Below are 10,736 nucleotides of genomic sequence, written 5' to 3' on the forward strand. Positions count from 1 at the left end.
AAGTGTCACTAGTTCGGCCTACTTATCATGTATAAGTGCCTATAATGTTTGTTATACGGCATGAGACTCACCATTCCATCTTATTTATATCTCATATAAATAACTTGGGAACAAACATGAATACAATCTTTCTGGATAAGTCATGTCCTTATTATGAAGTATCCTCGATTGTGAACCTATTTATGATACTTTGTATTAGAAATACTGTCATTCATATTCTTAACAACTTAAGAATAAAATTTCTAACAAAATATCAATGGACCTTTTCTATTACACATAAATATATTATGTAAACGGAAAAGTGGAAATGCCTTTTATTAATAAAAACATGTACAAGATACATACTAAATGATATGCTCTAGGGCATACTACTAACATTTGTAACTCAATAAAATAGAGCTTTGGATAGTTGAATAACTAGTTTTGCATTTAATGCACCCCCAACGGCTATTTTCTTGCAAAAACTATAAATAGGCATCATTTATGACTAGAAATAAGTTTTGACACAATAATCTTTTGGAAATTTATTATTTTAAAGATTTTCTTCATTCTCTCTCTCTAGAACTTGAGCTACCATAGTTAATATTGAGAACTTGATATTTAAGTTGTAAATTCATTATTCTGAGAGTTCATTCAAGGTTGTTGTGAGCACTTATTATAATTTTGGGTGTGATAGAGCCTTAAATAACTCTTGAGTGTAAAGGGATTTGTAAAAGAGCAAGGGTCTGCTCTTGTGGTGATTGTAAGGGGTTTATTCTTCAACCAAAGAAGAATTTTAGTGGAGTTAACTCTCAAGGAGGGCCTTGAGGAGAGGACGTAGACTTGGGATAGCCGAACCTCTATAAATTTCTTGTGTCATCATTCTTCCTCTAGTCTTCTTTGTGTTTAAATTTATTTTAGTCTTTAATTTTGTAATTAGAACCCAATTCACCCCCCTCTTGGGTTGCTACAAGGGACTACAAATAGTAATGCTCCTAATCTAATAGCATACAATTTGTTTGCAATTCAAAATAATGTCTATATTTGATACGTAATAAAGCTCATTTGGTTTTAAACCAAACTTAAAAATTAAATAAGTAAATATTAAAATAAACTCAAATAACAGAGATTAATAAATATGATAATTATTGATATTATATATTTATGCTTTTGACTAACACTATCATTAAAAAAGGTGACATGTTGATGCATGATCTTCTACGCCTTATACAACTATGTTGTGCGCCCTAAACAAAGTGTAAGGACTTAGCAAAAACTAATATGAAAACTGTAGTAATGCATGATCTTCTATGCCTTATACACCTACAAGTGACATGTTAATGCATGATCTTCTACACTTTATACAACTATGTTATGTACCCTAAACAAAGTCTAAAGACTTACTAAAAAAAAAAACTGATTTGTGATTTGAAAACTATGATGATGTTTAATCTTTTATGTCTTATACACCTACAGGTGACATATTGATGTGTGATCTTCTATGCCTTATAAAACTATGTCATGTGCCCTAAACGAAGTCTAAGGACTTATCAAAAACTGATATGTGATTTAAAAACTGTAGTGATGCATGATCTTCTATGCCTTATACAATTATGTCGTGCACTCTAAATAAAGTCTAAGGACTTACCAATAATCTGATTTGTGACACACACACACACACACACACACACACACACACACACACACACACACACACACACACACACACACACATTGGGAAGGGGTAAGAATCTTTCGAAACTTTTCAAAATAAGTGCACACCAAGGGACTACCTCTAGGTCAAAATACAATTTCTCTCTGATTTTTTTTTTAAGGTCCTTTTTCCTTCTTACCATGGCTTGTCATTATAAGGTCATGTTTAAGCTTATGCCTTGTCTTGATTTATTCTGCTCCTTCTCTTTTGTGTGTTTTATTCTTTGTGCCCTAATTTTTACTTAAAATGCCTTTTCGGGTTTTCATCTTAATGGGCTAGCTCTAACTTTTGTCTTATTGCCCTTTTGGGTTTTTAACTTAGCGAGCTTCATTTTTGCCTAAATCGCCTTTTTAGGTTTTCGATTTAGTTTTTTTTTCAAGACCAAACTATTATATTGGAATTCATACTACGGATTTTTCTTCCAAAGCATTTACTTTATCATGATAATAAAACTCATATTAAACCAAAACATGCAATCCTACTACTTAGCTATTTGATGTAATCTCTAAGATACAAGAATTTACAGTCACAACTAGATAAAATCCATTTCTTGTCATGTAATAAAAAAAACTTTTTTATTAATTCGGATACACCATTACCCCCTTTATATATAGTTTTGCTAAATTTCTAACATTTCGAAGTTAGAAATAAACTTTATAACCTATTGAATGGTCTTTTCGGGTTTTTCATCCAGATCTTCACTCACGTTTTTTTTGCTAGATCACCTTTTCGGGTTTTCAGCCTAATGTCTATTATTTTTTTTCTTTTCTTTTCTTTTCTATTTCTTTATTATTTTTTGTTTTTATTATTTTTTCTTGACCTTAACTTTTGACTAAATCGCCCTTTGCGGGTTTTTAGCTTAGTGAGCCTATCTCACACAAAGTATCTTTTGAGCCTATCAAGGATAACTGGTTCCTGGAGCTCATTTCCATCTTGGTCTGATATTCTCATGGCATCTCCTGGCAAGATCTTCTTGAAAATATATGGGCCATCCCTATTTTGCTTGAATTTTCCTCTTAGATCAAAAGGAATGAGCCGAGCCTATTTCAAAACTATATCACCTTCTTTGATCTTTCTTGGCCTAACCTTTTTGTTAAAGGCCCGGGCTATCTTTCTTTGACAAGTGTGCATGTGATACAAGGCTCTCATTCTTTTCTCATCAATCAAAGCTAATTCCTCATATCTTTTCTGAGCCCACACATTTTCTGGAACTTTGGCTTCAAGCATCACTCTTAAGGATTCAACTTCTAGCTTAATGAGTAGCACTACTTCAGTCCCATACACTAAAAAGAATGGGGTTACCCAGTCGATGTTTTTATAGTAGTGCGATAACCCCAAAGAGCATAAGGGAGTTTCTCAAGCCAATTTTTATAGGTTTCAACCATCTTCCTCAAGATAGTTTTCAGATTCTTATTTATTGCTTCAATTGCTTTGTCAGTTTGTGGCCTATATGGTAAAGACTTATGATGCTTAATCTTTAACTGTGTGATCAATTTCAGAAAATCACCCTTGAACTGAGTACCATTATCTTAGATTATCTTATGAGGCACTCCAAATTGATAGATTATATTTTTTTTGAACAAACTTACTCATCTGCATAACATCCACTACTTTGTAGGATTCAGCCTCAACCCATTTAGTGAAGTAGATGATCACCACAATTATAAATCTCTGGCCATTAGAAACTATGGGAGAAATCTTCTCGATGATATCTATGCCCTAAACCAAAAATGGTCACAACAAGATCATACTGTAGATCTCACTTTGAGGTAGATGATTCGAATTCCCATAGATTTAACATTGATGGCATTTCTTGACAAACTTAGTATAGTTAGTCTCCATGGTAGACCACTAGTAACACAACCTTAAAATTTTCATAGCCAAAGCCCTTCCATTCATGTGAGGACCACACATTCTCGCGTATACTTCTTTCATTATTTACTTAGCCTATTTTTCTATCATACAGGAAAGCAAGAGTCCTTCAAAGAACCTTTTGTAGAGTTTCCCCCAACCAGAGTAAACTGAGTGGCCAATCTGTAAATTATTACTTATTCTCTTTTATTGGCTGATTACTAGTATTCCCTCACTTTCAGATACCTCCTTATGTCTTCATATAATTTCCCTTCATCTTCTAGGTCCAAATGTGCTATTACCAAACCTTCATAGCATGAAATTATACTCCTTATTAGGAGAACTAACCGAGTCAACTTTTGATCACCCTTTTCCCATAGGGATGCCAATGTAGCTAGGAAATCGGCCATTTGATTATGAGCTTGAGGCATGTGCTTCATGGTTCTTGGTACTTTTGTTAATAAAGTTATAAATCTACTTCTTTCTTCTTGAGTTAAGTCTTCAGCTAAATTTATATCGTTAGGGTTTTCTAGTGTGCCCAAATTAACAGAGATCGATTTTAATGCATTAACAGAAATATATTCTAAATGATTATGAATGCCATGCACACGTCCATCAAGAAAAACATCAAACAAGTAATCAAAAGGACTAGTCATATTATTAATTTTTGCCTCAAAATTGGCATTAAGTACATCAAAAACAAAAATATCAGCATCACTACTATGATTATTACAAAAGACAGACCCAAACTTAGAAGTGTAAGCCCAAGTGCTTGGCTTCGATACAGTTTTTATATCAATAATGCCGACCTTCTATTCTAGTTCTTCCACATGTGGTAGCTCTTGATCATCAATCCAAGTGAATGTCCTCTCTTTTAAAAACATGATAGGCTTTGACTCTTCCTCCTTTTCAATTGGTTTATAGCCTAGCCCATACCTCATGATTTGTCCCCTGATCTCAAGAAAAGTCATCAAGCTATCCATTCATTTTCTTAAGCCCATGCTAGGAAAGAACTTCATCTTCCTCATCACAATAGCTATTTTTGCATTCATCTAGTCTTCATAAATTCCAACAACCTAAAAATCAGACATTGGTGAAGTTAAACCATCTACTTGCACTACAACTACCTCCCTATTGGGGCTTTCTAACTTAATGCCACTTGATTTATCCCAATTAGATTTTTTTCCTTGATTAGCCACAATTCTCTCTTTCATCTCAGACATCTTGGCATTTATAGTTTCTTCAAGCATTTGCTTCAACATGTTCCTAACATCTTCCATCTTGACTAGTGCAAGTCAAATTCTTACTAGTCTCTTCTCTTCCCTAACCCAAGTGACCTAGTTGGAAGTCTCTTTGGTGTGCTTCGAGGCTATGTTTGCTAAAAAAATAGGATTTAAGGGTTAACCTAAAAATGCTATGTACATGAATGCAATGCATGAATGCTAGTATGAATACACAATTTTACCTTTACCTTTACCTTTACTTTTACCTTTGAAACCAAAATTTACAAGATCAAAACTAAAATATACAAGCCGAACCAAAAATCAAAATCGAAACCTTTCGCTGCAACTTAATCTTTACCCCCTTATTCCTCCAAATGTCACGTATGGGGTAGAGTAAAAATCTAATCTGGATTTTGGTACACTAGACACACCAATAGGGATGGTCTATGGCAGTCTTTCCTCCATAAACAATGGGTTTATATCCTTAAAATTTAACCTTAATTAGGCATCCTCTTGCCTAACACAGGTTTGGAAACAGACCTAGGCTTATACACAAATTGGGTTTATGTATAGGCTTAGCTTCATTTCAACTACCACAAAGACTTATAGTTTAGATAATAAGGTTATAAATCTAACACAACAAATCTATAGGGTACCTAGAGTTAAAATCTATGGCTCATGGGTTTCATTGGGTAGGTGAAAGGGTCACCCATGTGAGAGCTTATCCAAAAAGCACAACAGTTAGAACTGTGGCTCTTGTATATACTTAAAGTACAGGCATGGGGAGCTAGCATTCACCAATTTGTTATAGCTCGAGTTGGACTATAGCCTCCTCATCTTGTACTAATAGGGCTAGAAGGGTAAGCGTGATCCGTGTGATAGTGTAATGTAATGCAAAGAAGTTTAACAAAGGAATAATATTAAACTATTAAAAACATGTTAGAGTAACTATCCATAAAATCCGCAGTGGAGTCGCCAAAAAATTGTGGTGTGATCATGTGGCATGAGGCAAAAGATCATCTATCAGAATTGCATAAAGTGTACTAGTTAATGCCCAAGAAAGATGGTGGAGTCACATTGGTCTTGCTTAAGTACTACCTCCTTAGATAGCATTTCCTAGACATATAATCCTAATAGAATCAGACCCACTAGTAAGTACCGTCCTCTTATAACACTATAACAGTACTAAAAATTTATGCCACAAAGATATAAATAGATAAGAGTTGTCACCCGGATAATAACCAAGAATGTTCCTTGTTTCTTCCAAGGAACATCAATTTTCGATAGGGTCGTGGGGCAACTTGCTCTTTACAGAGGTTCTACAATCGTCATTACCATAGCCCAATGTCTAGATTCGAGATAATGGATACATAAGGGGAAGGTATTAGGCACCCCTTATGCCTGGTCTAACCTCGTTAATTCGAGTGTCATTCCTCTAGTAATGCTTCTAAGAGTCTTGTTTATTATTCCTTCATCAAACTTTTTACCTAAAAATATAATTTCTAATCCTACACACACAAACAATCCAAATAGGGGTTGTTGTTTACAAATAGTTTTTATGCACAAGTACTTCCTATTGACGGGGTTACTAAATTTAATTAAGTGATATTTACGAAGTGGCTAAAATTAATTAATTATTGACAATTTAATTTACAAACAAGTTTAGTTTACAAACAACCTTGAATTTCTATGTAGCTAATTAATTTATTTATTTATCAGGTTGCCCTAAGGACAATTATACTTATTAAATTATGTACATATTGCAATTTATTCTAATAAATACATAAAGACTCAAGCAATTACATCCTAAAAAATATTTATTTCTAACATGCAAATTTATTTTATTTCTTACCAAATATTTAATTACATTTAATTGACATGCCAAAGTTGGTTTTTTTTATACAAACAAGATTTAATTTTAATTTATCTAATATTTATTTAATTAAATTTCATGCACAAGTGGTTTAGATTTCTATTTGGTTAAAACTACCTAATGGCCAAAGGTCTTCTAACCAATCTTAATGCTTCATAACACTATATCACATCATATACATCATTAAAATTGGATCCAGATACAATTTAAAGCTTGATCACAAAAAAAAAAACCAATCTGAAATTTTCAAATCTGGCAAATTCACTATATCTTTGTATTTAAATTTCTAAAAATATTTAAATAGGTATATAAATTACAAAAAAACTATAGGAGTAAGATAAAACATCATTAATTTTAGAATTAATAATCAGGTCAAAATCATTACCAAATAAATCACAAAAATTGGAACTTTTAATAGTGACATGTTTGCACTATTTTTTTAAAACTACGATATCTCTCAAACTACAAAAGATGCTTTTGTGAAACTAATGAGAAAAGTTAGACAACATCTTAAATTTAATTTTAGACTTAGGAATCACAAAAAAAAATAAAGAATTATGGGAGATATGAGCCTTGAAAATCGGCTGCACTGCAAATCATAATTTGTAAACACCCTAACTTTGGATAGCTATAACTTATTTAATTTAATAGCTTTTTTCATGATTCTTGCTGGCTAAATTATCAAAATTTCATAAAAATTACAAATATAATTTTTATATAATTTTACAAAATTAGAAATACACGAAAAATAATTAAAAACAAAGTCATAGAAACAAGAACATGTGCAGAGTTGTTATCACCCTTAAATTTATCATATATACATGCAAATTATGAACATATAATGCTAATTTAAGGCATATAAATATGAAACAACTATAGTATGGTATGAATCTTGAACAAAAAGTATCAACAACCCTCAACTTAATTAAATCTTGAAAAACCTTTCTTAAACTAAAGAAAAGAAAAAATAGAGAAGGAAGAGAGAAATTCAGGGAGAGCTCTAAGAAGCTGATCTTTGAGTGTATTCCTTTCATCTCTCTAGTAGGGTTTATAGGTTTTGGGTGTAAACTTCTAGAGAGATAGGTAATCCTATTCCACGAGGGTTTAAAAGTGCTAATGGGATGGAAATAAATAGAGCTAAATAGGGATAAATAGGAATAAATAAGGGTAAAAAATGATGGGCTTTTATTTATTTAATTAAAATCCCCTAGAAGACCTTAGAGAGTCAAATTAATTTTTTTTTAATAAAACAAATTTTCAAAATTAAATTTAAACAAAAATAAATTTCATTTAAATTTAATTAATCATTTTTTGCTCTTCAAAATTTTCATCAAGAATCTGCCATACATATAATTATTTATATTTAATACCTTTAAATACACCTCATAGTCATACAATTTTTTCAATATCGAGTTTTTCACGACCTCAATGCACATGTCCACAACGTCACAAAATTTTTACAATACTCCATTTAAAATGAGTCAAATTGCATCCGAAATAAATGCAACTATAAGGTAAACTATGGAAACTCTCTCTCTATTAGTATATTAATAGAACAAGGAAGCTTGTATCTGTACTTTGGAATTAAGTCAATTATATTTGATTTTACTTTTCTGCGATGGTGAGAGGATGGATGTCAGTGGTGCATCATCAAGTAATTGGCTGAATGTTTCAAACTTTAATTTTGAAGACTTTTGCATTAGTGCATGTGGTTTAGATCTTTAAACAATTTGAAAATTCCCTTATATTGCTATTGTTATATGTTTAATAGTTTTTGTAAGATTTTGGATTCAATGAGTATTCGGGTCATGGCTTCTTTCCTTCATCTCTTTCATTCTTGTTTTTTCCCTCTGCACCTCCACTGAAAGAATCATGCACTAATTATTTATTTAAGTGAGGAGAGAGAAAATCTAGAAAGCACATGTTACAAGGTACTTAATAATTTTGAAAAACAAATAAGGCAGTAAGTTAGCAACCCCGTACTTCTTATAATTTTCTTTCTTTTTTGCATGTTAGCATATTTCCAATGTTTTTTCTACAGAGGTAACAATGAGATGTTTTGTTGGACATATTTTGAAAACTATATTTGGAATTCACTTACATATTAGTTTGCAGTTATTGATTCAAAAGATAATTAGGTAAATAAACAAAATCTTATATGTTTTTTATATTTTGTAATTTGATTCTGAAGTTAATTTAGAAATGATTATATAAATTATGCTAAAACAAGTATAATTTGTTCTAATTAAAAAAGGAAATGGAACAACAAAAAAGAGATATGAAGAAAGCTTGACTAAAAGGAACAAAGAAAAGTTGATGGAACTTAACCATATGTTATTCTTATTTAAACATGAACAGATATTCACTGTATTTATATTTCCTTTATTTATTTATTTTTTGAACTTTACAATATTCTTTACCATTGTGCTTAATGCAATGCAATGTCTTTTTTTTTTTTTTTTTTTTGTCTCATTTGGGGTTTTGTTTTTCACAATCTAACACTTCTTTAATGGTTACATTCATACCTTTGTTGCACAAATAACATATTGAAAATGTTTTTGCTTTCCTTTTATGTAGTCATAACCAATAGCAAATATCATAATCTTAATTATTGTACAATTTTTATATGAGTGCAGATTAGATTGGCCCATCGTGAGTAACTTAATCGATAGTATCCAACATGATTATTTTGCAAGATTATAAGAATTAAGAAGCAGAAAATAGCACATAACTCAGTGGCCTAAATTACAAGAATTTTGCTAAACAAGCAAGAAAAAGAAAAATAAAATGAAGAGAAATTAACTCCAAAATCTAAGAGGAAAAGAAATTCAATTCTCAGCCTGTAAAATTTTGCATTCCTCACTCCCACAACTTGTGCATATAGAATGCATTGTTGTAATGCCCGCAGTATTTCAAATCCTAGGAATATGTTTCTGGAACTATTTTCCTTCTTTTCACAATAGAAAAATACATAGTATAAGCCCAAATAGTACTAAATAAATAGCAAATATTATAGAATAATATTATTCAAAACATTTGGTTCTCATAAAAAACAAGAAAAGGTAATTTTTCATTAAAAGGTCAATTTGACAAAAAATGCCAAATGTTTATGTCTATTAATGTTTTTAGCCTTAACTTTTAATTTTGGCTGAAATAGCCAAACTTTTTTGATTTATCATGAGATGGAGTGAAATTGAATTTAAAAAGTTAATGGTAAATCATAATATAGTACCGAAAGTTTTATTTGATTAATAAATAAAAGTTCTAGATATAATCGTGATTTAATACAAACGTTTGTCATTTTTAATCTATTGATTAAACTTTATATTCAAAAGTAAATTTTGTTTTATATTTATTTTTAATTGAAACTTTATAAAAAAAAAATTATTTTAATTAATTTCAATTAACATAATTATCTTTTCAATCAAGTTAAATAGATCTATGTATCCAATAATAAAATATAAAATTAAATTTATATATCTTTACAAAGCAATTTTAAAAAGAATATATAATTAAAAAGAATATATCACATATGAATTATAAGATCCATTAAATAAAATGTACATTTTTTATATAGTTTACTTTAATTAACATGTGTATTTTATATAATGGATACTACAATTCATGATAAATTGATTTTAAATATAAATTTTTTGCACTGATTTTTTTTACTTGTTCTTTATTTTTTCTCGTGAAGAGAAATATAGAACCATGAATATTATTGTAAAGAGTTTTTTTTTTTCCTTTGAATTAGAATTTAAAAACTCATTGGTGAGTTTTTCAAAGAATTAGTAATGGGTTTTTCAAAAATTTAGCAAAAAATCAATGACAAAAATTTATGTTTAAACCAGTTTATCAAAAAATGTAGCACGCATTAAATAAAATACACATATTAATTAAAGTAAATTATACATAAAATACACATTTTACTTAATGGATGCTACAATTCATGTAGGATATATTATTTTTAATTATATATTCATTTCAAAATTATTTTGTAAAAAAATTTGAATTTTGTTTATATTTTTTATTCGGATACATAAATTTATCTGTCTTAGTTGAAAAGATAATTACGTAAATTGAAATTAATAAAAGT

Source organism: Hevea brasiliensis, chromosome 7, assembly GCF_030052815.1.
Source record: "Hevea brasiliensis isolate MT/VB/25A 57/8 chromosome 7, ASM3005281v1, whole genome shotgun sequence".
NCBI classification, from domain to species: domain Eukaryota; kingdom Viridiplantae; phylum Streptophyta; class Magnoliopsida; order Malpighiales; family Euphorbiaceae; genus Hevea; species Hevea brasiliensis.